At 35.4% G+C, this 19679-nt stretch overlaps 1 long non-coding RNA gene across 1 annotated transcript in view; it reads right to left on the reverse strand.

The window, feature by feature from the left end:
• Nucleotides 1-19256, reverse strand: part of LOC116862936 — a 28244-nt gene extending 8988 nt beyond the window's left edge. Inside the window, exons 1-2 of the long non-coding RNA XR_004381742.1 lie at nt 19205-19256; nt 5926-6128 (exon numbers count right to left, since the gene is read on the reverse strand). This is a non-coding gene — a long non-coding RNA (uncharacterized LOC116862936). The remainder of the gene's footprint in view (nt 1-5925; nt 6129-19204) is intronic.
• Between the last annotated feature and the right edge of the window lie 423 nt (nt 19257-19679).

A 19679-nucleotide genomic window follows, 5' to 3' on the forward strand; every position in this document is an offset into this window, starting at 1 on the left:
TTCTTTTTTTCCCCCTTGCTTCATTTCTCCCTCCCTCTCTACTTCTCTCTCCCCCTCCCTCCCTTCTTCCCACCCTACCCTACCCCCATCCTTTCTTCCTTCCTTTTCTGCAAGGAGCAAGTGAAGGAAAAGTAACTCATAGTAAGTAAAAAGGGTTTCTCCTCAGGAAGCAGAGTTGTTTCAGGTTCAGGATTCAGCATAGAATCAATCTTAGCTGAAGAGCAGGGGGAGGGAAACAGGATTTACCAGGCACTTTTTCCGATGTCTGTGACCTCCAGGGCTTACCATTCTTGTTGATGTTGTTTTTTGACTTGTAGTTTTCTAATGTTTCCCACTAAATCGATTATTGCCTTTAGAAGTAATTTCATGGCTTTTAGAGTACTATAGCTTTATCTTTCTAACCTTCATGCTGCTGTGAAAGATTGGTCTCATTTCTTGTTAATTCTGATTCTTCTTTGAGGTTATGCTTTCCTTCTCCAAGGGAATCATCAGGTATCGTTTTATTAGTCGTACACATCATGCCACCTCTGGGGAATTTGTATGGCTAATTCATCTTTCCTGACAACTGCCTAAATAAATGGTAGCCAGAGCATTTGTTTTATTTCTGTGAACTTATTTTATTGCTTGCCACCTTTCACAGCATTGAGCAAGCAGTCATAAAGACCAAATAGACAAGGATTTTCTTTTTCCAATATTATATTTAATGGCCAGTTTTAAATCATTTTTGTTGCAAAACTTTTTAAAGATTAGTTTAACCCTACATTTTTTTTAATCTGATATATTCATTTCTTCTTGTTTGGCAACAAAGGGTAATGGAAGAAACAACTCACTAGTATTAGAGTCTGCATTCTGGTCCCAGCCCTATACATGACCTCACACAATTTACTTAAGTCCTCCAAGCCTCGGTTTTATAATCTATAAAATATAAGAACCGACCTCTGAAGTTGGCCTAAGTTTTAAGATTGTGTTTCCAGTAAGAAAAGATATCGCCCAATTGTCAAATGTTTAAATACCAAAAAGTTCACCCAAGAGTAGATATTACCTTCCATTTATTAAAATAATGTCTAAATGTCTCAGGTTTTTTGTTTTTTGTTTTTTTTAAGATTTTATTTATTTATTTGACAGAGATCACAAGTAGGCAGAGAGGCAGGCAGAGAGAGGGGAAAACAGGCTCCCCGCTGAGCAGAGAGCCCCAATGCAATCTCAGGACCCTGAGATCATGACCTGAGCCCAAGGCAGGCCTATTAACCCACTGAGCCACCCAGGCGCCCCTAAACGTCTCAGTTTTTTCAAAGATCTTATTATGAAATATTCTTCTGCAAATACATAATTAACAGTAGACTAACAGAAACCAGAATCACAAAAGGTTACAAAGTTTGTAATAAGGTCTCCAAGTAAGTTAGTAATTAGGTATTTTTTCATTCTTCCTACAAAAATCAGCCTCCAGAGCCTAAAATATTTATTACTTGGCCCTTATCAAAAAAAGTTTTCCAGCTCCTACAATTAATAAACAAATGAGAGAGAAAGGAGTAAGGGGGAGAAGAGTACATCACCCCAAAATATGCCACACTGGCACATGGATTGCTTTGAAACAAAGGCAACTAGGACCCAGCAGACTCAGGAAAGTTTATTTTGTTGTTGTTGTTTTTAACCTCTCCTTTAACTGCCTAAGAGAATTTTTATAGAGGCCCCATACAAGGAAGAGCTATTAACCCCAGAGATGACTTTTAATATCAGCAAGACTTATCCGCATGGCAAGACAAACTTTTGTTTACCACACATTTGCATTTCTCATTTTCCTATGAATTGTCTTCCAGGCCTTTGAAGCCCCACCCCCCCACCCCCACCCCCTTCTCCTTAGCTCAGGATAATACATAAACTTCAATTAGCCTGACTATCCAGGAGTCTCTCATGTCTTTGGTGCTTTTATACTATATGAAATTAAATTTGTTTTTTTTTTCCTTTGTAAATCTGTCTTATGTCAATTTAATTATTAGAGTAGTCAAAAGAACCTAGGGAAGATGATAAAAGTTTTCTATCACTGCAGGATAAACCTTCCTTACAGAAGCATTCCAAAGATTAAATATAGAAGTGTGAGAAATAGAAAATCACCATTAGAACACAACAGTGATAATTACAGCAAACAAGATTCACTGACAGATGGCAAAATTTTAAGGTAAAACAGGATAATTGCATAGTAACAAAATACCCTCCCCATACATATTGTTATGGTCATTTTAACACATACACAAAATTTTGATATTCCTCCCCCCAGAGAATTTAGTTCGATTCTCCTACTTTTTTGTATGGGCCAGATTTAATGACTCAGTTGGAAACATAGGAAAATAATATATAAGAAAAGAAAACTGTGACTTCACAGTGGAGAAAGCTGGTAGATGCAATCTCAAACAAGTAATAAGATTGAGTTTACATTGTGCATATTGGTATCATGTACCTTTGGTAGGAGGCAATGAGAAGGGCATTTCACCTGTGTGGTATTCTTCCCCAAGACACAGAATCTCAGTGTAATCATGAGAAAATGTCAGATGTGCTCAAATTGGGAGATGTTCTACAAAATATCTAACTAGTAATCCTCAAAACTTTCAAGGTCTTAAAAAATAATATGAGAAAATGCCATAGCTGGTGGAAACTAAGAAATGTGCCTCTTTTGAATGACCTTAAATTACTGGGACCATTCAAACATGTTTTCTGAAAGGGACTCAGAGTGTATATCAAACATTCATGGACGTCTTACTGCTTATGACTGTGGACAATTTCTTTAACAGCTGAAGTGTATAGACATGGGACTATATCTTTATCATAGTACAGGATTATAAAGGTATCAGGTTATAATGTGAGTCTGAGTTGAACACAGCATGCTAAAGCTCATGTATATTAATGTATAAACAACATAGATATGACTGTTTCTTTTTCTTTTTATTATTATTATTTTTTTTAAGATTTTATTTATTTATTTGACAGAGACACAGCAAGAGAGGGAACACAAGCAGGGAGAGTAGGAGAGGGGCTCAATCCCAGGACCCTGGGACCATGACCTGAGCCGAAGGCAGATGCCCAATGACTGAGCCACCTAGTCGCCCCATGACTATTCCTTTTTAAACAGGAGATAAATTGTGAGTATTAAATGAGTAAAAAGAGACACTGAACTGAGTTCCACCATGAAAAAGAGATAGCTATAAGGATTGGAACTTTGTTGTTTTGCTTTGCTTTTTTTAATATTTTTTTTTTTTTTTAAGTAATCTTTCCATCCAACATGGGGCTCGAACTTACAACCCCAAGATCAATAGTCTCATGTTCTATTGACTGAGTCAGCCAGGCACTCCTGGAAGTTTGTTTCTAATTTTGCTGGTTTTTTAAAAAATATATATATCTATTATAAGGAAATGAAAGACAAAGTGTGGATAAAATGTTTTATAATAATCTACTCTTATACGACAATTCTTGACAAAGTGATGATGTGTCTCAATGCTAAAAATACTGTGAAGTTAAAAAATAAACTCTTGAAATATACATGTGTTTCATTACAATTGCATGTACCAGTAAAATAATTTTTCCTAACAGCAGAATATGAGGAGGTATCTCTCTCCTTTCTGTTCTGCCTTAAAGAGAAAGTAGCCCGAACATTACCAAAACATATTCAATTTTTTGTTAATCATTTCTTATTGAATTTGAATCATATAAAAACAAAGGATGCCTTATACCCTGGACAAAGTTTTTAACTGTGAATTGTGCATTCACACTGTAACAGATGAAAGAAGTATCTGGTTACTAGGGCAAATTAGGTTTCTTTTAGGAAATTTACTCTAAAGCCCCTACTCAAAAAGCTATAATGACTACCTAACAACCTTCACCCCAGTATGCTTGCTTTGTTTACTGACTTGCATGTTTGCTAATGAGTAACATTAACATTCAACAAGAACTTGGCACCAACCTAACTGGATCTCCATGGGTGCTCATGATTTCAGTCAAGCTAATTCCTGCTCTAGCCATACTGTAACCTCCTTGACAAGAGGACACTTGAATACAAGATCCCTCTTTTTTATAAGGATATTTAAAAAGTGTTGGCAAAGATATGGGAAAAAGGGAACCACTGTGCACTCTTGGTGGGAATGTAAGTTGTGTACAGCCACTATGGAAAACATATAGGGGTTCCTCAAAAAATTAAAAATAGAATTACCATATGACAAGTCCATTTCTGGGCATTTATCAAAAAAAAAAACATGTTAATTCAAAAACATAAAGCATCCCCATGTTCACTGCAGCATTATTTACAATAGCCAAGATACGTAAACAACTTAAGTGTCCATTGACAAATGATGGATAAAGAAAATGTGATATATTTATACAAAATAATATTATTCATCCATAAAAATGAATGGAATCTTTCCATGTACAACAACATGGATGGACCTTGACAGTAATATGCTAAGTGAAATAATTCAGAAAGAGACAAATACCATATGATCTCACTTACACGTGGAATCTAAAAGAAAGAAAGAAAGAGAGAAAAAAGCTCATAAATACAGAAATAGATTAGTGGTTTGGTTGCCAAGCTGGTGGGTCAGAGATGGATGAAATAGGTAAAAGGAGTCAAAGGTACAAACTTCCAGGTATACAATAATTAAGTTATGGGGATATAATGTATAACATGGTGACTATAGATGATAATATTTATTGCATATTTCAAAGTTGCTAAGAGTAAATCTTAAAAAGTTCTTACTCCAAGAAAAATAAATACTTTAGCAACATATGGCAACAGATGTTAACTAAACTTATTGTGGTTATCATTTTGCAATATGTATAAATATTGAATCACTATGTTGTACACCTGAAAGGAACATAATATTGCATGTCAATTATACCTCAATTTTAAAAAGTTTAAAAAAACATTAAATAGGGGCTCCTGGGTAGCTCAGTTGGTTAACTATCTGACTCTTGATTTTGGCTCTGGTCATAATCTTGGGGTCATGGTATTGAACCCTGCACCAGGCTCCATGCTCAGCATGCAGCCTGCTTGTCCTTCTCCCTCTGCTCCCCCTGTGCTTGCTCTCTCTCTCGCTCTTTCTCAGAGAAATAAAATCTTTAAAAAATTAAACATGAGAATATTGTATAATTTGCCATTTTAAAATATATAAGGTTCACAAACATTTATACCTCAGCTAAAAGTATATTACCTACTATGATTTCATCAATTTATAGACTAATGCAAATTTACCATCAAGTATTTTAAAATTCTAGTTCAGACCAATAAGGAAGCAAATTTTGATGGCACAATAACACCTTATTTGATTTTTTTTGTTATTGTTGCCTCTTAATAAATAATCTTTAATTTAAAAAGAAATCACAATCCCCCTCAAAAAATGCTAGGAAAGGACAGGGATGTGAATCTCATTGTTGACAAAATAACAGAACAGATTAGGGACTGCGAAGAGTAGCCTAGGTCAAACAGAATGCAGGAAAATGTGGAGAAAGGATGCCCCCAGCTGTGTGTCCTTGACACTGCTGATAGAATACACTTCTCCAAATAAGTGTCTCATTTTGGATAAAGAAACCAAAAGTTATTTCTTTACAATAAGGGAAAAAGAATAAGTAAGCAGGGAAGCAGTGAGAGCCTTCAAATACTTCATTTGGTAGAAGGCAAGGGTGAATGGGGGAAAAAACTGATACATTATTTTTGAACCCTGCTTCTTTTCCTAAACGTGGGTGATTTAGGTATTCATTTGTGATAATTCACTGATCTGTATATTTGTTAGGTACCTTTTCCTAATGATATGCCTCCATAAAAATAATTGATGAGGGGACTTCAACTTCTATTTATTGACTTCTGCAACCCAAAGAGAAAGAATGAACTTTCTATTCCAGTTACTATAGCTACATAACAAATTACTCCAAACAACTACTTACTATCTTCAGAGATGTGTACATCAGGAATTCAGACAAAGCATAGCAGAGATGGCTGTGTGCTGCTCCACAGTGTTCCGGTCTTCAGTGAGGAGTCTCCAAGTCTGGGGCAGGAATAACCTGATGACATGTTCACGCACGTGTCTGGAAGTTGATGCTGGTTCACAACCAATTAGAGGATATTCGAATGGACATAAGAGCTCCATCTGTCAGAGCAACGAAACACCAAAAAAGAACAAGGAATATGAAAGATACCTATGAAGAAAAATTTAAAGTTTTAATGTGGATATCAATCAATAGAAAAATACATACTACATTTCTGAGTTTAAAAAAATAGTGAAGAATACAAAGATTTTAATTGTCCCTATGTTAATTTGTAATCTTAATGTGATGTCAATAAAATAAAAACAGGATTCTTTTTTTTTTCTGGTAAAGCAAGCTGATTCAAAGGCAAATTGCATTAGCTGTTCCGCAAGTTTTGACTGGACTCAAATCACATTTGCCACTTTCACAACCGGCCCAAGCCCCCATCAGCTGTCATTTCGGCTACTGAAATAGCCTATCTTGGCTGCCTTTCCATTCCGGCCCTCCTCTCCCTCATTCCCCTGCCCCCACCCATTAATCAAGTCTCTAAAACAGTGTTCCTTTGATAATATCAGTCAAATCCCAACTTTCATTCACCTGTTCCAAAGGCTTTCTCATGCACTTAGAACATGATCCAAAATTCTTAACATGGTCTGAAGGCATTCTAGTACCTGGATCTTTCTCTGACCACATTTCCTACCAGTGCCCTACTTATTAACTCCTCCATTTTTTTGGCTTTTCCACTTTTCTCCAGTCACATTCCACAAACAAGCTTTTCAAGCTCCAGCCTATCAGCCTTTACACTCCGTGTTCTATCTGCCAGTCATACTCTATGGAATCACCTTCATTCCTCCTCAAAGACACTGTCACTGAAACTCCTATAAAAACCTGGGTGTGTATACTGTTTTGGTTTCCTCTTATCATAGATTGATCTATTTGGGGGCTGTTATTTTTCTCTACTAGGAGGTGCATTTCCACAAAAATAGAAACTCCTGACCACTTAAAAACTGGACAGCAAGTGTTCAATAAATATTGAAATGAATGAGTAGAGTCAGAATCATGCTGAAAATTAGCATATCACAAGAACAACAATGTAACCCTAAGCCAGCATGACATAGGTAAAGAGCTCAATCAATGAAACATACGCTAAGGACCAGAAGCTGATCAAATACAATGCCATTTAGTATAAAAAAGAAAAAAAATTCAAATGAGAAGAAAGGTTATTTTGTAATTATTGGCATTTCAATAAAATGAATATCCATTTGGAATAAGAAAATAAAATTAAGCAGAAGTCTTACCTTATAACTTAAACTCCAGATGAATTAAGTATTTAAATATAAAAAAGGACACCCAGAAATACTAAAAAAATTCTACCCATGGTAGAATTTAAAATATCATCTGAAAAATGGGATGAGTTTTATAACTATGGCATAAAGCCCAGAAACCATTTTAAATGTTGAAGACTTTGACTACAAAAAAAATTTTAAATATTTTAATTAAAAAAAAATCACTTTTAAAAAAGCAAAGGAGGGAAAAAAACATTTGCAACTGATATCACACACAAATTGCAAATTTTCTCAAAATAGGATCACTTCCTATAAATAAGGAAATGACAAAAAAAAGTAGAAAAATTAGCAAAATATGTGAATAGATACCATATTGATTTAAAGAATTCTTAAATAGGGACACCAGGTGGCTCAGTCCATTAAGCGTCTGCCTTCGGCTCAGGCCCAGGGTCGGGGGACTAAGCACTGCATGGAGGCTAGCATCAAGCAGCCTCCCTCCACCCCTGCTTCTCCCTCAGCCCTCCACCCCTGCCCCCCTCCACCCCAGCTTGTGTGCACTCTCTCTCTCTCTCAAATGAGTAAATAAAAATCTTTAAAAAAAAAAAAATTCTTAAATACATGAAAATACGTTCAATAGCATTCAAAGAATGCAATTCAGCTGACAATGACACGTTATTATTTACCTTTATCAATGGAAAGCATTAAAATAAAAAAAAGATGCCACACTGACTGAAAGGGTAGGTATAAGATATCAGACAAACTCATACACTGCTATTAGAAGCATAAATTGTAATGGCTTCCATGAAGAATGTTTATCAGTTATCTACTGCTGCTTAACAAATTGCCCTAAAACCCAGAGGTTTAAAATAACAATAAACATTTATTTTGTCTCAGAACTTCTCTGGGAGCAGTTTAGGGTGGGAAGTTCTGGCGCAGGGTCCCTGTGAGGCAGCAACCAGGATGTTAGGGCTGCAGTCATTTCAAGGCTGGATGATCTACTCCTACAGGGATTCGCACAGCTAGCTAGCAAGTTGATGCTGATTGTTGGTGGGAATCCTCAGATCCTCCATATGCAAGCCTCTCCCTGGGACACTTGAGGGTTCTCATGACATGGCAACTAGAGTCCCCTAGAGCCAGAGATTTAAAAAAAAAAAAAAAAAAAGGTAGGGTGGTAACTGCTATGTCTTCTATGCCCCAGCCTCTGTAGTCACATATCATTTCCCTAATAGCCTATTGGTCACATGGGTCAGCATTGTTCAATGTGGGAGGGGGCTACACAGGAGCATCTATTTCTGAGAAAAAGATCACTGGGGATCATTTTGGAGACTGACTGCCACAGGAAACAAGCTGAAAAATATTCTTCAAAATGCAAATTTTAAATCAATTCTGAAACCATAGTCCCACTTCTAGTTATCCTTTAGATATGCACTCTGATGTAGAAAAGGATATATTCATCTCAGCACTCTTTAGCAGTCACAGAAAAGTGAAATAATCTAAATGTTTATCAATAGGAATCTTATTAAATAAATTATAATGCATCCATACAAGGTGATATACATGTATCTTAAAGGAATTGTAGGCCATAGATAGGATCCACAAAAAGGAAGGGGGAAAAAAAGTGGCGATTGGGATGACCAGAGAGGGAAATTTATTTTTCAGTGAGTTCTCTTTTTTATCTTTAGTATTTTATAAGCAAGTAGAAGAATTATCTACTTTGAAAAAGTGGGGGAAAAAATACATAACTGTTACAGTTTCTATAAAGCTAATTCCCCAAACAAATGTGAGTTGGGCTCCACCAAGCCTTCATGGATTTTTATTTTGTCTTTTTGTGATATATTAATCAATTTGCTACCACCATCATCTTTGTTTGGACTTTCAACCCAGTTCTTCTTTGGGATTTCAACTTGAGTGTACTGATTACCTGGCTTATATTGTATCCCTCAACATTCCTAAGCACAATATTAAACACAGAGAAAATACTCAATACATATCTGCTTACATCAGAGTTTCATTAACATTTTAGGCCAGATAATTCTTTGTTAGAAAGGGCTGCCTTGTACACTGTAGGATGTTTTAGCAGCATCGCTGGCCTCCATCTATCAGATGCCAGCAGCACACTCTAATTTATGACCAAAATGTCTCTGAACATTGCCAAATGGTCCCTGAAAGAGAAGAATCATCCCCAGTTGAGAGCCATTGGTTTAAATAATGACATATACAGTCTTGAGGTGTAGTTACAGAATTTGAAAACAGATTTTAAAGCAACATTTAGTATATATTTTCTACTACAATATAAAAATTTGATATAAAAGAAATATAATACCTTATATACTATACACTAAACAAAGACTAACATTTTTTTAAGTTTTTTTTTTAAGATTTTATTCATTTATTTGACAGAGAGAGATAACAAGTAGGCAGAGAGACAGGCAGAGAGAGAGAGGGAAGTAGGCTCCCCGCCGAGCAGAGAGGCTGATGCGGGCCTCGATCCTAGGACCCTGAGATCATGACCTGAGCCAAAGGCAGAGGCTTAACCCACTGAGCCACCCAGGCGCCCCAAAGACTAATATTTAATACTTTTGTCATTATTCATTTATTATTCTTAATTATTCCTTATTTTACATCCAGAATTGACCTTGCATAGGAAAGTAAAGAATTCAGAACTCCTCATTTAGTGAAGCAGTATGATTTGCAACATGATGAGTGATGGCCTATAATGTGAAATACATCATTTTCCTTTCCCTTTCTTCTAGATGACTAAATGATAGAAAAAAAATTGATTATCAGTATACCAAGGGTATGATTTGGAGTAAATATTCGATTCTTTGATACAGATCACTTCATCAAATAGGGATTAAAACTATATAAAGATTAATTATTCTAACCAAAGACTTAGTTCTGGATGATTTCTTTTAATTGATAACCAATGGTTTACAAACTAGAAATTATCATCTGTGAAATTGGATAAAGAGCCTCACAGCGAGAATGACAGACAGAGTAACACTGAGGATATCTAAGATAAATCATTGTCATCTTACAAACAGCATTATTGGGGATAAAAGGCCTCCATAACACATGAGTAAAGGAATTGCCAAATCTTTTCCTATCTTTAAGATTATCATTTTGTCACTCAAAGTATCTGTGGCATGAAGAACATTTCCCATCTCTTCTACTCAACTTATTTTCCAACTTTTGTGTTGATTCTACCAAAAGGAGAAAAAAGAAAAGAAGAAAGAGGTGCTTGGGTCGTTCAGTTGCTTAAGCCCGACTTAAAAAAGAAAAAGGAAGGGCGCCTGGGTGGCTCACTTGGTTGAGCAACTGCCTTCAGTTCAGGTCATGATCCTGGGGGGGGGGTCCCTGCTCTGCAGGGAGTCTGCTTCTCCCTCTGACCCTCCCCCTTCTCATACTATCTCTCTCTCTCTCTCTCAAATAAATAAATAAAACCTTAAAAAAAAAAAAGGAAGAAGGGAAGGGAGAGGAGAAAGGGAGCAAAAGAATGGAAGATTTTTCTGTGATAGAATAAAATTGTTACAAATCTCTAGTCTACAAGATAAAATTAAACTAGTGGCTTAATTTTGTATTTTCTTTTCCTTTAATTCCATGAAAACTTAGCCAACATCTATAAAGACCATTTTTGGAAAATACTTAAGAAATTTAGTTCTCTAAAGCTTTTATTTCCATACTGTAGTTTTAAATCTAAAGGTATTTTCAGCTTTTAAAAAATTTTTCTCAAAATAATCTGACTAGAGCACAAAATATGAACAACAGGTACTATTTTTAATTCTGACTCCATCTTATTTATACCATCACTGAATAATAGTCCATCTAGTTAAAACAAAACATAAGCAAAGATTAAGATTTCTGGTCATTTGTTATTTTATATGAACATAGAAAACAATTACAGCATTAATTACAGTTTATATATTATTTATTTATTTAAAAGGCTATCAATTTTACATCTTGACTGTTCATAGAGCAAGAAAAAGTCACTACAGAAAGAATCATCCTGTCAATGTAGGCCATTTGTATAATAACTAGAAATTTACACAGAATTCACAATTTGGTAGTATGAAAGGTCATTTATCAAGCTTTAAAGACAAAATAATTAATCAGGAAGGAATATGCTTCGTGTGCCTTCAGGTAGAAATATCACATCTTCTTGGCAAGATGAATAGTATTTCACAGTAAATAATAATGTCTAAAACATGATTAACCTCAGAAAAATTGATCTTAGAACCTTGACAGAATATAATGTTTATATTGATGAAGCTAAATCTGAAGTTTATCTAGTAATTTCAATTCATTTTTTTAAGAAAAAAATTGATGTATAAGATTATTCATTGGCTCTTCAAAGACAAATACTCTCAGTATGATAAACATTCATCCATTTTCTGTTATAATTTCTAATAATTTGAGCCAAATGAAAGAAATCATAGAAATTGCAATTTCACAGAGTTCCACCTAAGTGTATAAGCAAGAAAACTAAGGAATTGAAGAGAAAGAAATAAAATGTAAAGAAGAAAGCTTGTTTAGTAAAGTCAGACAACACTCTAATTGTGTCATAATCAAATTATTCTAAAAACAACTGAGGAAAATCACAAAAAAATTAGCACCCAAATGGCTCTTACACTTTGAAAAATTTACATAAAACATTATGAGGTTTAAACAACCAATGCACATGTGACATGTAAATTTTATACTTTGACTTTGTGTTATAATCAGGTATCTAATGGATAAGAGATTAATAAAACATTCTACTCAACACTGAATAGTTAAGCATAATGAATGGATAATTCTGATTATAATTTATAGAAATTAACAATGCATTTGCAAGAAAAGAGATCCTTTATTTTTCTCTAAGAGTTGACAATGGCAGGGCTTTCTCGCCCTTTCTGGACTTAAACTGTAAAATCATTTTGTAGGGACTGCAGATGGTCTATGATACCTTACACCTGAAATTGCTCTAGGTAAAAACCCAAGGAGCAATTCAGCATAAGTTATTAACAATGTGAATGTTTATCATGAATTCTAAGTAATGAACCAACTACATAACTGACGGAGTTTGAGGGTCAACTATTTATAGTAATTTAGGATATTGATACTGATCTGAGAACAAAAATGATAAAAACACTATTGATCTCAGCTTCAGTTTGATAACATAAAATTGGTAGAATGTCAAAACCAAGTGAAATGTAATGAGGCAATTTGGCAAATACTGTCTAGATTAAGACATTTATAGCTCAGAACTAAAATATTCAGAGCCCTTGGTATAGGGTATAAGATGTTATTGCTAATAAGCCTTACATAGAGTCACATTAATCCTCAAATAGGACTGGCTGTGGTATGAGCCAGTCCTACTGCTGAATAGATTATCCTTTCTTTGACCCCTTAATTTGTTCAGAGTGTTATTGTGTTTTATCAGTGCTCACCACTTTGGAGGATCAAATGTATTTTATTAAAGGAACTTGATCATCATTTTTTTAATAGGTCAAGGAGGAAGAAACACAAACAGCTCCCCTTCTAGCATGCACACTACAGCAAAATAAAAAAAATACCACATGGCAGAGAACATTAGGTCTCTGGTACAGATTTTAAAACATGAATGCAAAGTCTCTCCAGTATCCAGTATTATGACAAATGTAGTTTGCTCATTTTATGAATTTGACTTCCTCAAAAAATAATGTCACATAGTAGAAAAACTGTTATCCAGTATTCCCACTGGTACAGACCCTATGTGAATTAGCTAAGAAATTTTAAAAAACAAAGGAGAAAAAGCATCTTTCTACATTGTTTCCGGTGGACAGATAAGGCTGAAGAATGTGAGGGTGTTGGCTAATCCCATGGTTTTCTTCTCTCATCACTACACATTCTCTTCCCCTTGTCCACACAGATGTAGCCCTCACTAATCTGTTTCTTCTAGGCACCCTGAATTCTTCCAGGCTACATGTATTTGGTTTATGGGTAGGCATTTTATCTGAGCTTGTCAAATAAGAAATTTCTTTCCTGAAAACTTGGATTTAGACTTAGTGGCAACAGTTAGAGTCTTAATATATATACAAAAGACACATATATACCTATATGTGTGTACATGTATGCATATATGTATATACTTTTTTTTTTTTCACTAAAAAGCGATCTGTAACTAGTGTTGGATTGTTCATTGGGCATTATAGTCTAAGTGATTTCATCAAGGTCCATGTACTAAACACCATCTACAGTTGAAGAGAACTGTGTTAGTTATGTATTGATGAGTAACAAATTACCACAAATTTAGCAGCTTAGCAGTTTCTGTGTGTCAGCAGTTTAGGTGTAGCTTAGCTGAGTCTTTGGCTTAGTGTCTCACAAGCCTTCCATCAACATGTCTTCCAGGCTGGCTGTGTTCTCAGATATGTTCTTGAGCTATAACTCAACTAGTAAAGTATCTAATTCTAAAACTCTTCCAGGTTTTTGGAAGAATTTCTGTGCAGTTCTCGATCTTAGGGCCCAGCTTCTTACTGGCTGTTGGAGACAGGCTGCCCTCAGGTCCCAAAGGTCACCTTCAGTTGCCTGCCATGTGTCCCTTATCTGTGGGGAGTTCACAACATGACTTTGCTTATTCAAGGCCAGCAAGAGAATCTCTTCAGGCTGCTAAGATACTTATATAACTTAAACATGGGAGTGACATTCCATCACCCTTGTCATAGTGTATATATCATAAGTAAGTCATAGGTTCATAGGTTCTGCCTATAGTCCAGAGGAAGGGATTTTGGGAGCCTAACTCATCAAAGGCCTGCCTAGTGTAGGTTTGCCGATACAACCCAATGAATATAGCTTTCTTTGATCTCTCTCCTAGGCTCCAGACTACCATACGTCTCTACTTGATGTTGAATATAGGCATGCCAAAATGAAAGTGTTAAAAAATTTTGTCTTACCCCATATATAACTCCCAGCCAACCTGTTTCTTCATTTCAGTTGATGATACCACATTTTATACTTTTCTCAGGGCAAAATCATTGGAGTCATTATGATTTACCTCCACAGCCCACCTACTATATTCAATCCATCAGTAAATGTAGTTGGCTCAACCTTCAAATCCCAAATATAACCACGTATTATATATCACATGTACTATTCACCATCCTAGCCATGAAAAGTCTTCCTGTAAGGCTCCCAACTCTGGTTCCCTATAATTGATTCCTGGCACAGAAAACAGTTATATTTAAAATAAGAATAGGAGAGAGCAAAAGAGGGAAAAAACGAAAAGGAAAGATGAGGTAGAAGATAGAGAAGAGCACAAGAAGAGGAGGAATGTGAAGGAAAGAAGAGAAAATTGAGAATGAGGTGTAGGTGAGAAAAAGGAGAAAGAAGAAAGGAGAGATGGGGGGCTGAGAAGAAGGCTAGACAACTAGAGAGAGACTTGAGAGAGAACAAGATAAAGACACAATGGAGTAAACCTTCTTTCTCTCTTTACTACCATCCACAAATGATCTATCACTAAATTCTATCAATTCAACTTCATCATATACCTGAAATCTGTCCATTTATTATCACCTCCACCACCACTACTCTAATACAAGCTATTATCTCTTGCCTGGACTACTGCGAAAGCTTCCTAACTGGACAAACTACTTCTTTTTTTTTTTTTTTAAGATTTTTATTTATTTATTCGACAAAGAGAGAGATCACAAGTAGGCAGAGAGGCAGGCAGAGAGAGAGAGAGGAGGGGAATCAGGCTTCCTGCTGAGCAGAGAGCCCGATGCAGGGCTCGATCCCAGGACCCTGCGATCACGACCCGAGCCGAAGGCAGCGGCCTAACCCACTGAGCCACCCAGGCGCCCCAAGGACAACCTACTTCTGTTCTTGCTGAATCCCACAATCCATTTGTCACATAGCAAGCATAGCGATTCTTTTAAAATGTAAACGTGTGCTATCATTTCCCTACCTACTCTCCTACGGCTTCCCATTATACTGAGCAAATAATAGCAATTCTTGATGAGCTGAACCCAGGCTAGTTCTCTGACCTTCATTCTGATTACAGTCCCCTTTGCTCCTTCTTCTTCAGGCGCATTGGGCAACCCCAGGCAGGAATATGCCTCTTACTCTCCTACATCAGAGCCATTGCTATTCCTCTGTGAGATGTTCTTCCTACACATAGCTGGCTCCCTCCCTTTAATCAGCTTCCTGCTGGAGCACTAACCTTTCAGAAAGACCTACATAAAACATCACCCCTTTATCTTCTTTTACTTTAATTTATATTTCTCCATTGCACTTACCAGCACTTGACATTTTAGTATATTGATCCATATTGGTTTTTTCTCAGTGTTCTCCCACTTCCCCACAGGTATGCCCCCTGAAGAAAAGGACTTGTTTTGCTTACTTTTGTATTTCTATTATCTAGAACAGTGACTAGCATATAAAAGGTATTCAGTACTATTTGCTGAATGAATACAAGGCAACAGTGAATCTAGACTGATTCTTAAACCTCTGCCTGTTCGTTAGCATGAGAAAATATAAGCTAAATGTCCCTACTAACCAACTTAATTTAAACAGAGACTGACTGAATACCTTCAAAAGTCCCTTTAAGGGGCGCCTGGGTGGCTCAGTGGGTTAAAGCCTCTGCCTTCAACTCGGGTCGTGATCCCAGGGTCCTGGGATCGAGTCCCACATCGGGGTTCTCTGCTCAGCAGGGAGCCTGCTTCCTCCTCTCTCTCTGCCTGCCTCTCTGCCTACTTGTGATCTCTGTCTGTCAAATAAATAAATAAAATCCTTAAAAAAAACAAAAAGTCCCTTTAAGTTACAGTTGATCATTTGGACAACACAACAGATCTTTTAAATGACTGTCTCTATCTCCACCTCTCTCTCTAAAATGGTGACTAGGGACATGGATGACTAGGGAATGAGGCTCCTTGTGGCAATAAGAGACATGTAACTCTTAGGTAATAAATTTATTATGTCTTTTGTCTAGAATATTTTCTTCAATTATCCCCTCTTGTTTGATGTTTGCTTTTCATGCTACCTATATTTGACTTGTTTTTGTTACAGAGAGTATCAAAATTATAAATATTTTTATTTGTATAGATAATAAGCTATTTTCTTGATATTTTAGAATTTCTGGTCATAAGTGGTTGTATGTTGCATACTCTTTGTCTTAAAATATTCAATAGAAACTTGATATTAATTTCTGATCTTAAAAAAGCATGTACTTGAATTGAATATGATCAAAGACACTGATTCCATAGAAACCATTCCTTATACTTTTACTTGTAAATGTCTAAACTTGTTTAAGAAAAAGAAAAGGAGTCAGCTTGTATTTTGAAGATTATCAGCTGATGAATAGTACTGTTTGAATTTTCTTCTTAAAAAATGGACAGAATACGATAGTATATTTAGATCATAAAACCTGTTTTATAATCAAAAGCATACAGAAAATTCTGTTCTGATCAGCACTAAGTAAACGGTTTTATTTCTAATATAATGAAAAGTTTTCTTCTTGAGAAAAAATAATTTATCCTTTGAAGATAAGCTTTCTCCCATATATATTATAAAAACAAATAAACAATAAACCCACTTTGCTTTAATGAATCAGAGCTGCATGATGTATATTGACTCAGAAACAAGGAATTAGGTTGTTGCAGTCTATACCATATTTGCTTAGATGGTGTTTTGAGAACCAACTCAAACCATATCTTTTCCTTCATAACAGCCAGCAAAGCTATAAAGATAGGGGCTCTAAAGCAACTAAATCTTGGCCCAGGAAACATAATCCCTGCAAGACCCAAAGGGTGATTGGTGCCATTTCCATGTTTTTGCCTTGTTTCCACTACATCTAATAAATGAATTTTTGTACTTTCTTTCTAAGTGGTGCTAACAAGTTGTTAATTCACATGAACAATGTTGTTGACCTAAAAGGAATTAGAATAGACCTTCTATAATTAACTGCTACAAGTTACCCACAGCAGATAAATACATAAAAGTAATACAGGAACCATGAGAAGTTTTAAAGAGTAGGGGAGAAAAGAAGAGTGAGAGAGCAAAATGTGATTAAAGAGATGGAATTTAGAGGACATGCCTTGGTTTCCAAAGCTACAAAAAAGTTGTGATACCTTTTAAGATTTTAGCAAAACAAACAGAAAGACTTTGGCAAAATAAAGAAACTAGCATAATAGCAGAAACTATAAAGATAATTTGTTTAAGACAGCTGGCACTGAAGAACAAAGACCACCTAAAATAATAATTCTATTTTTTTGTTAATGTCTAAGATAATGTACTAAAAGTATGCATGAGTTCTTCACCTTTGTTCTTATCAATTCCTAAAGTTGTCAGTAAGAACTTCTCAAATGGTGTTTGAAATTGTGTTTATTACTTGACAGTAACTGAATTCCAGAATAAGTCGTCACTTCCCACATAATTCTGTTGTGTAAGGCTGAATTTAAAACAAGTTATATTACAAATAGTCTCCCTTAGCATGGATGCACTAAACTTTCTGGTATATAAAAAATTAAAAATAAAGAGTCAGTAACTCTTAAAATAAATATTTTAAGTGACTAATGACCCTAGTATATGATTTTCTACCAAATCTATTCATCATTCATTATCTTATTAAGCAAGCCAGTTCTTTAATAATTTGGAACTTTTTCTTTTAATTCTGGGTTTTTAGCAGATTTACCACAACCTTCAAGTATTCAGTTTGGCAGAGAATTTATTAGGCCAGGTCCCATAAATATCAGTTACATGTACCTATCCACACATCAGACAAAAGATATCTCAGATTCTTGATTTTACAATAGAGACCTCCTACGTATACAACAAACACCCAGGAATTCAGCTCCTATATAGAGTTTTTCCACATTGATCTGAACAGATAATTCCAGATAAATAAGGACTTTAAAAGCAGAGGAAAAAGCCAAAAAAATATAGAAAAGTATATTTCTTTAACATATATTTCACTTGAAATACATGAATTTAAGAAGTTCTAGCAGTTCTCCAAATGACAATGTCTTCTAATATCAGAAAAAATTTTTATAATATATATAAATGCATGCATTATATTTCCAAAAATTTAAAGTAGTATTCTTAAATACAACTGTATGTATCTTTAGTTTACCAGTTTCTTTTTTTCTGGTTACAAAGAATTCTTTGATGTATACTTTACCTTCAGATAAAAAATATGGCATACTAGTTGCATACTTAATTATCCTTCAATTTCAGCTTATGTTTTTAATATTGAATGGTAACTCCTAATCTTTTTTTTTTCTAAGATTTTATTTATTTATTTGACAGACCGAGATCACAAGTAGGCAGAGGCAGGCAGAGAGAGAGGGAAGCAGACTCCCTGCTAAGCAAAGCCCAACGTAGGGCTCAATCCCAGGACCCTGGGATCATGACCTGAGCTGAAGGCAAAGGCTTTAACCCACTGAGACACTCAGGCGCCCCTATAACTCCTAATCTAAGGAGAGAATGAGTTAACTAAGATGTTATACTGATAGGTACATAACTATCTAACATAATTTACATTTTTAGGATAGGAAACCAAACTCCATTTCACAGTCAAATAATCATAAAGAAAAATCCAAGTTATATAATAATACATGATTAGAAATTATCATGTGAAAACTATCACTGTGCTGACTTGACAACTTTTATGTGGTCTCCTCCAGCTTAATGCACATATAAATCATTTAAAAGAATGTGTCAAAACACATTCTGACTCTGTGGTTTAGATATAGTCTGAGATTCTAACAAATTCCAGTAATGCTGATGCTTATAGACCATGGAACACATTAAGTAAGCAAGGGAAGATGTTTGGAAACTCCTTACACACGGTATTTTAAGTGTTATAAATATTATCCTTTTATAAGCCATGCTAACCTCCTAAATATTAATCTAAATAAGCATTTGTATTAGACACAAGCTGAGGTGACTATCCAACTCACCTGGATGCTTCCAGTGGCTTTAGTACTAGTATCATTTCCAGTTGACTTCCACCCCTGTCAAAGGATATTGATCCAGTTAGAAACACTTGATCCATGAAGACAATAAGATTCTTTCTGGATGACTGTTAAAGCTTAGTCACGTTAATGGAAGCCCCTCAAAACAAAAATATATCTCAGGTTCCTGATACTGAGGTCCTTGCAGCTGCCTTTCTGACGTTTGGTTGATCAATGCAATTTAATTCAAGTTAACTTTAATACCTACCCAATAAATCCTCCTCTTAATTTAAGTTAGTCAAAGCTGACATGTGTCTCTTGCAACCCAACAAACCTCAATAACACAATTTATCAGAGTAAGAATCAAATTATAATTATTGTGAACATCCCCTCTACTGAACACCATAAAATATCAGTGCCAATGTGCTATTCTATAGAATAGCCACTAGGTGCACATGACTATTTAAATAAATTAAAATTA

The sequence above is a fragment of the Lontra canadensis genome, unplaced genomic scaffold, assembly GCF_010015895.1.
Source record: "Lontra canadensis isolate GAN:19392208 unplaced genomic scaffold, GSC_riverotter_1.0 scaffold398, whole genome shotgun sequence".
Lineage (NCBI taxonomy): Eukaryota > Metazoa > Chordata > Mammalia > Carnivora > Mustelidae > Lontra > Lontra canadensis.